We start from the raw sequence: 9,570 nt of genomic DNA on the forward strand, positions 1-9,570 counted from the left end.
AGGTATATAACTATATCTTATGAGATGTTTACTTCATTTGTGAAGTTTATGTTATGGGACAGTAGAAAAATGAAAAAAATCTGGGACAGCCTTATCCCAGCTGAATGCGCACAAAAACAGACAAAAATAGAAAAACACATCCAAACAGTGAAATCATTGCAAAATCAAACACTGAAAGTATATAACTATATCTTATAAGATTTTAACTTTATTTGTGAGGTTTATGTTATGGGACAGTAGAAAAATGAAAAAAATCAGAAAACAGCCGTATTCCAGCTGAATGCGCACAAAAACAGACAAAAATAGAAAAACACATTCAAACAGTGAAATCATTGCAAAATCAAACACTGAAGGTATATAACTATATCTTATACGATGTTAACTTTATTTGTGAGGTTTATGTTATGGGACAGTAGAAAAATGAAAAAAAATCAGAAAACAGTCGTATTCCAGCTGAATGGGCACAAAAACAGACAAAAATAGAAAAACACATCCAAACAGTGAAATCATTGCAAAATCAAACACTGAAGGTATATAACTATATCCTATAAGATTTTAACTTTATTTGTGAGGTTTATATTATGGGACAGTAGAAAAATGAAAACAATTCCGAAAACAGCCGTATCCCTGCTGAATGCGCACAAAAACAGACACAAATAGAAAAACACATCCAAACAGTGAAATCATTATAAATTCAAACACTGAGGGTACATCAATATACCTTATAAGATGTTAACTTCATATTATAGGACAGTAGAAAAAAGATTAAAATACCCTCGATCAGCCTTAGTCCCTGATACACACACGGAAAAATCAGACTCCTGGCTTAATGCCTTTAGGAATTATTACAAAAAACACACCCGAACGGCTGACCTTTGACTTTTCCAAAGGTTGCACGGGTCTGAAACTCGGCACCCTGGATTAGCCTTAGTCCCTGATACACATACGGAAAAATCAGACTCCTGACTCAATGCCTTTAGGAATTATTACAAAAAACACACCAGAGCGGCTGACCTTTGACCTTTCCAAAGGTTGCACGGGTCTGAAACTCGGCACCCTGGATCAGCCAGGAGTCCCTGATACACATACGGAGAAATCAGCATCCGGGCTCATTGCCTTTAGGAATTATTGAAGAAATGACAGTTTCCCACCTTTCTTACGTTTTAATTTTACAGACTGTGTTTTTGGCAGTTTTTTTTGGCCAGGGGGAAAAAAGCCCAAAGTCCTGTGTCCAAAAACTGAAAATCAGGTCATGTCAGACTCTATACAGTCTTAGACTCTTTGGCCAGAGTGGAAGTTTTGGAGGAACTACATTTCTACAGGTCGCAGGAGTGTGAATATTTCATATGTCGTTTGGGGTCCCAAGACGAGCGGAACGACGAGGGTACATTAGTATATCTTATAAGATGTTAACTTTATTTGTGAGGTTTATGTTATGGGACAGTAGAAAAATAAAAAAAATCAGAAAACAGCCGTATCCCAGCTGAATGCGCACAAAAACAGACACAAATAGAAAAACACATCCAAACAGTGAAATCATTGCAAAATTAAACACTGAAGGTATATAACTATATCTCATGAGATGTTTACTTTATTTGTGAGGTTTATGTTATGGGACAGTAGAAAAATGAAAAAAATCAGAAAAAGCCGTATCCCAGCTGAATGCGCACAAAAACAGACACAAATAGAAAAACACATCCAAACGGTGAAATCATTGCAAAATTAAACACTGAAGGTATATAACTATATCTTATGAGATGTTTACTTCATTTGTGAAGTTTATGTTATGGGACAGTAGAAAAATGAAAAAAATCAGAAAACAGCCGTATTCCAGCTGAATGCGCACCAAAACAGACACAAATAGAAAAACACATCCAAACAGTGAAATCATTGCAAAATCAAACACTGAGGGTATATAACTATATCTTATGAGATGTTTACTTCATTTGTGAAGTTTATGTTATGGGACAGTAGAAAAATGAAAAAAATCTGGGACAGCCTTATCCCAGCTGAATGTGCACAAAAACAGACACAAATAGAAAAAAACATTCAAACAGTGAAATCATTGCAAAATCAAACACTGAAAGTATATAACTATAACTTATAAGATTTTAACTTTATTTGTGAGGTTTATGTTATGGGACAGTAGAAAAATGAAAAAAATCAGAAAACAGCCGTATTCCAGCTGAATGCGCACCAAAACAGACACAAATAGAAAAACACATCCAAACAGTGAAATCATTGCAAAATCAAACACTGAGGGTACATAAATATATCTTATAAGATGTTAACTTTATTTGTGAGGTTTATGTTATGGGACAGTAGAAAAATAAAAAAAATCAGAAAACAGTCGTATTCCAGCTGAATGCGCACAAAAACAGACAAAAATAGAAAAACACATCCAAACAGTGAAATCATTGCAAAATCAAACACTGAAGGTATATAACTATATCTTATAAGATTTTAACTTTATTTGTGAGGTTTATGTTATGGAACAGTAGAAAAATGAAAAAAATTCGAAAACAGCCGTATCCCTGCTGAATGCGCACAAAGACAGACACAAATAGAAAAACCCATCCAAACAGTGAAATCATTGCAAAATCAAACACTGAGGGTACATAAATATATCTTATAAGAGTTTAACTTTATTTGTGAGGTTTATGTTATGGGACAGTAGAAAAATAAATAAAATCAGAAAACAGTCGTATTCCAGCTGAATGCGCACAAAAACAGACACAAATAGAAAAACCCATCCAAACAGTGAAATCATTGCAAAATCAAACACTGAGGGTACATAAATATATCTTATAAGATGTTAACTTTATTTGTGAGGTTTATGTTATGGGACAGTAGAAAAATTAAAAAAATCAGAAAACAGTCGTATTCCAGCTGAATGCGCACAAAAACAGACAAAAATAGAAAAACACATCCAAACAGTGAAATCATTGCAAAATCAAACACTGAAGGTATATAACTATATCTTATAAGATTTTAACTTTATTTGTGAGGTTTATGTTATGGGACAGTAGAAAAATAAATAAAATCAGAAAACAGTCGTATTCCAGCTGAATGCACACAAAAACAGACAAAAATAGAAAAACACATCCAAACAGTGAAATCATTGCAAAATCAAACACTGAAGGTATATAACTATATCTTATAAGATGTTAACTTTATTTGTGAGGTTTATGTTATGGGACAGTAGAAAAATGAAAAAAATTCGAAAACAGCCGTATCCCTGCTGAATGCACACAAAAACAGAGACAAATAGAAAAACACATCCAAACAGTGAAATCATTGCAAAATCAAATAATGAAGGTATATAAATATATCTTATAAGATGTTAACTTTATTTGTGAGGTTTATGTTATGGGACAGTAGAAAAATAAAAAAAATCAGAAAACAGCCGTATCCCAGCTGAATGCGCACAAAAACAGACACAAATAGAAAAACACATCCAAACAGTGAAATCATTGCAAAATTAAACACTGAAGGTATATAACTATATCTCATGAGATGTTTACTTTATTTGTGAGGTTTATGTTATGGGACAGTAGAAAAATTAAAAAAATCAGAAAAAGCCGTATCCCAGCTGAATGCGCACAAAAACAGACAAAAATAGAAAAACACATCCAAACAGTGAAATCATTGCAAAATCAAACACTGAAGGTATATAAATATATCTTATAAGATTTTAACTTTATTTGTGAGGTTTATGTTATGGGACAGTAGAAAAATGAAAAAAAATCAGAAAACAGCCGTATCCCTGCTGAATGCGCACAAAAACAGACACAAATAGAAAAACACATCCAAACGGTGAAATCATTATAAATTCAAACACTGAGGGTACATCAATATACCTTATAAGATGTTAACTTCATATTATAGGACAGTAGAAAAAAGATTAAAATACCCTCGATCAGCCTTAGTCCCTGATACACATACGGAAAAATCAGACTCCTGGCTCAATGCCTTTAGGAATTATTACAAAAAACACACCCGAACGGCTGACCTTTGACCTTTCCAAAGGTTGCACGGGTCTGAAAATCGGCACCCTGGATTATCCTTAGTCCCTGATACACATACGGAAAAATCAGACTCCTGGCTTAATGCCTTTAGGAATTATTACAAAAAACACACCCAAACGGCTGACCTTTGACCTTTCCAAAGGTTGCACGGGTCTGAAAATCGGCACCCTGGATTAGCCTTAGTCCCTGATACACATACGGAAAAACCAGACTCCTGGCTTAATGCCTTTAGGAATTATTACAAAAAACACACCCGAACGGCTGACCATTGACCTTTTCCGAAAGTTGCACAGGTCTGAAACTCGGCAACCGGGATAAGCTTTAGTCCCTGATACACATACGGAAAAATCAGACTCCTGGCTTAATGCCTTTAGGAATTATTACAAAAAACACACCCAAATGGCTGACCTTTGACCTTTCCAAAGGTTGCACAGGTCTGAAACTCGGCACCCTGGATCAGCCAGGAGTCCCTGATACACATACGGAGAAATCAGCATCCGGGTTCATTGCCTTTAGGAATTATTGAAGAAAAGACAGTTTCCCACCTTTCTTACGTTTGAATTTTACAGACTGTGTTTTTGGCAGTTTTTTTTGGCCGGGGGAAAAAAGCCCAAAGTCCTGTGTCCAAAAACTGAAAATCAGGTCATGTCAGACTCTATACAGTCTTAGACTCTTTGGCCAGAGTGGAAGTTTTGGAGGAACTACATTTCTACAGGTCGCAGGAGTGTGAATATTTCATATGTCGTTTGGGGTCCCAAGACGAGCGGAACGACGAGGGTACATTAGTATATCTTATAAGATGTTAACTTTATTTGTGAGGTTGATGTTATGGGACAGTAGAAAATGAAAAAAAATTCAGAAAACAGTCGTATTCCAGCTGAATGCGCACAAAAACAGACACAAATAGAAAAACACATCCAAACAGTGAAATCATTGCAAAATCAAACACTGAGGGTACCGAAGAATATCTTATAAGATGTTAACTTTATTTGTGAGGTTTATGTTATGGGACAGTAGAAAAATGAAAAAAATCAGAAAACAGCCGTATCCCTGCTGAATGCGCACAAAAACATACACAAATAGAAAAACACATTCAAACAGTGAAATCATTGCAAAATCAAACACTGAGGGTGCAGAAGTTTATCTTTTAAGATGTTAACTTCATTTGTTCAGTTAACTGTATGGTTATTTGTCATAATCAAACTTTAAAGGCCACATAGACCGGAAGCTCCAATTAACGCTGCGTTTGTGTGTGTGTATCTGCGTCATTACCTCGTTTATGAAACCCTAAAGTTTCAGAACAAACAGTTCAGCCACTGCTGAGAAAATAGTGTTGTATTGTTTTCCTGGGCTCTGCGAAGCGGATCGGCACTTCCGTAGTTTGATGTCGTCATCAGAAATCCTCACCACTCCTCTCACCACCGTAGCGCCTCCCGGTGCGGGCACTAGTCCGGGCACATCCGGTTGCATACATTCAACTGCAGAAGAAGAAGAACTACTCTCGTTGTAGCTGCTGAGATGCAGAGCATCCACCGTGCCAGAGGGGGAGCTGTGTATCTGAGAGCTGGCCTATCAATTACGTCACTTCCAGGTACCTGGCCAATCACAGGACAGTAGGAAAGCTCTCGTTGGCTGGCCAATCACAACACAGTCCACGTTCTGGGGGTGTGGTTTTGGTCTGAAACAGCGCGGCTGACGAGAGCGTCAGTGAGGAGATATTTTGATTGGCTCGTTTGCAGCGATTAGGAGGTTTTTAACCGTGAAAACAAGTTAATATATGTAAGTAGACCTCCATAACTAACATATATGTGTGATACAAGCATTCTATGTCGCCCTTAAATTATTTTTTTATTTTCAACAAATGTTGCTTTCACAACACACATTATTATTGTAATCATATCATTATTAATTTTTATTATTATTATTGCTGTTAATATTATTATTGTTATCATCACCATCATTATATTTATATCATTAATACATTGACATTATATCAATATAAAAAAACAAAAACTTGCGCACTCATTCTATTGGGAACAATGACATGATGATGCTGAAGGTGGCTCCACATTCGCCTCCAATTTTCATTAAGTTTCGATTCCACCTTAAAAAAATGCACGTTTCGGCCAGTAGGGAGAAGTGCAAATTCAGGAATGGTTGCAATAGAATTCAGTCAGCATTCATATTTGAGATGGACTTTCTCCTATAGTCCACAGTAGATATGGACATGTAGGGGATCACTGGAAAAATAAGGAGCTGTAGTATGAAAAGCAGGTGACATATTTCATGGGAAATCATATCAGGCCATTAGAGGGCAGTGCAACGTCACGAATTGTTGCAAAATATTTGTCAAAATCTTGATTTTTGAGCTTGATTTTCTCCAAAATTCTCAAACCAGGAAAATTCATCACAAATACCCGATCACGATATGACAATATCAAAATTTCTAAGATCATATCTTGTCTCATGTCATGATATAGATATAATATGGCCCAGCCTTCCTCATCATAGTTCACATTCCATTTGTCATTCAGATAAAATATGAATCCATAACCCATTTTGAGAGGCAGGTTCTCATAAGGTTGGGATGTGTCAACTATTTGGGTTGCCACTGATGGGTAGACTCCCCTGTTTAAATGTTGGAGTTTAGTATTTTGGGCAACACCATGTTAGTTTTTGCAACCTGAAACAACCATAGTTATAAGAGAAGGGATGGATACTGATAGCTTGTCCACTACAAATCCACCTATAACTGCAACTTTGCAAACATGAAATGCAGAGCTGTCAATCACACACGGTGGGACTGACAGCTCTGCATTTAAATGTAAAATTAAATTTACATTGTGGACATGCAGCTCTACTGAAGAGGAACTAAGACCATAAACCCTTTAGAACAATGTATGCAGGGCACCAGACTAACTTTTTACTAGGAGCACAGTAGCCCCCCCTATAACTGAATGTTTTAGGAGAGCAAGCAGAACATTTAGGGGCGCACACCTTAAACATTTCCCCTCATTTTCACTGTATTACTGATCAATACTTTGATAATAATTGTAGAAATTACAATGTGCTGTTTAGAATTCCCAGTGAATTTTTATTGTGCACTTGTTTGTTAAAGAATAACATCACATAAGAGACATTAAGTGTACATAAAATACCATCACTGTCACTAAAGTACAATTATTAACTAGAAGTGGCCCGGTACTGTCCAGTACACAGAACTGGCACTTTTAATTGTGTACTGGCACATTTCACAAGATGCCGGTAATCTCTTATCAGTCCACTTGATTATGGTCCAGAGCAATAATGTCTCAGGGTACACTATGTGACGTTCACCTGTTCTCGCAAAAGTCAAGTGTTTATTCCTTGAGTTTGGAGTTTTTATTTTCTATCTAATCTCTATCTGGAAGACGACCGCTGTGGCGACCATCATCATGCTTCAAAAGCATGAGTTAGCTCATCCACACACTCATACTTTCTGATATAATAAAAATAAACATGGAGCTGGCAAGTTGAGGCTTGAAAATATCAGAGGACCATGCACAGAAGGGATTAAGCTGGGATATGCCCGGTATCCTTGACTCTTGCTCAAAAATTAATAAATTGATAAAGTTAGGTTGCCATGGAGATTTATTCTCTGAAGCTCTGCCAGACCAGGGTAAGAGCCAGTAGAGATTAATCCTGCTGATGATTCCATTTGGTCAGCTGTCACTCTGATTGGTAAATAATTGAATTAACCCCCATGAAAATTTTATGTTGTATGTTATTCAAACAAGTAGCTACATCTTATATTATTTTGACTGTAATCAATTTTACAATCATTCATGCCTACGGTGGTCATTATTAGACCACCGTCATTCAGGTCAGTAAGAGGTTTGATAATATTCTACATATATTATTGCATTATTTGAGTTAAAGGCTCCAGAAAAAAAACAAAAAAAACACTGAATGCTGCCATTGTGAAAGGTCAACTGTTAAGAAACTGGTACATTTGAAATTTGTTCACTTAATTTTGAGTTGTTTTGGTGCAATCTTTCATGAACAATAGTGGTGTCACTCTTTCCATTTTATTAATTTGGCACAGGACGTGGTTATCTCCCTAAATGATGTTTAGTTCACTAGACATTAAAGAAACTGGGATGATGACATCATATTTCAGAACGAGAAAGAGAAAAACACTGATTTCATATACTGATTCACATCTTGTTTTACAATAGATACACCTTGTGTAGGAGTGACACAGGCAGTGGCAGTCACTTACGTTTCCTGACGTCTTAATTTGTGCTCATCTGAAGTGAAACAAAACCCTAAATTTTCATTAACACTAAAACAAGGCCAGAGCAAAAGTTTCACTCCCAGGGCTGGAATATGCCAGATTATAGATATTATTAGATATTAATGTGGATGTTATGCAAGAATTTGATGCACAAGCCTGTTTTCTTTGTGTATTACCTTAATGACTCTGTCCTGGCAGTGCTGGATGATCTTACACAGCTCCTCTGTACCCTGAGACTTGAGACTCTGATGAAGGATCTGCTCAAACATCTACACAGCATTGTCCGTTTGCTGTGGGCACAAATGCTCACAAAAGTGTCTTATTATGCCAAAAAGTTGCAAAAATGAACAAGCTAAAGTAAAACACAATTTGTAGTTTTGTACCTAACTTTGTGACATTCATGCATTTAACACTACTGTGTCTTTGATCAATGCCATAGTCAGAACCTCATCATCCAACTATTTGACAAACTCTGGTCAAACAATAGCTACAGTGTAGGAAAATTCTGAGTGTCAAAAAAATGATCAGCTCTCATAAAATAGAAACTTCCCATTGTGTTCTAACATAGACTAACCAGCACATTATGCCATTTCAGTCAGTCAGTCATCATCTACACTTATCGCTTTATCCTCCACCAGAGGGTCGCGGGGGGTGCTGTGCCAATCTCAGCTACATCGGGCGATTTAGGCGGGGTACACCCTGGACAGTTGGTCAGTCCATCGCAGGGCCACACACACATAGAGACAAACAACCATTCACTCTCACACTCACACCTATGGTCAATTTAGGGTGTCCAATTTACCTAATCCCCACATTGCATGTTTTTGGACTGTGGGAGGAAGCCGGAGAACCGGGTCTTCTCGCTGCAAGGCAAGAGTGCTAACCACTAGACCACCGTGTGGCCCTAAGCCATTTCAATTAGAACTAAATGATTCCCTGAAGTATAATTCAATGAAACATCAAGAGACCAGTGAGGTCAGTAGTTGAGGATTCACCTCTCTCATGGGGATCTGGGCCCTTTGGACAAACACTGACGGGCTGGACACGTCAAACTGTTGCTGCAGACCCTCAAGGCTCAGGTTCACCACCTTCACCTTTTTTTAATGTTATTATAACGAGGAGATGTGGAGAGTGGGCTCAGTCTTGTCTCTTTGGAAACTAACGTTATATTATTTCGCGCTGTGGACGCTTCAGGTCAATCACACACCTGTTTGAAACGATTTTATTCATGAAAATAAATATGCTCTCAGCATAGGCTACAGCAAA

This window comes from Solea solea, chromosome 16 (genome assembly GCF_958295425.1).
Source record: "Solea solea chromosome 16, fSolSol10.1, whole genome shotgun sequence".
In the NCBI taxonomy this organism is placed as follows: Eukaryota; Metazoa; Chordata; class Actinopteri; order Pleuronectiformes; family Soleidae; genus Solea; species Solea solea.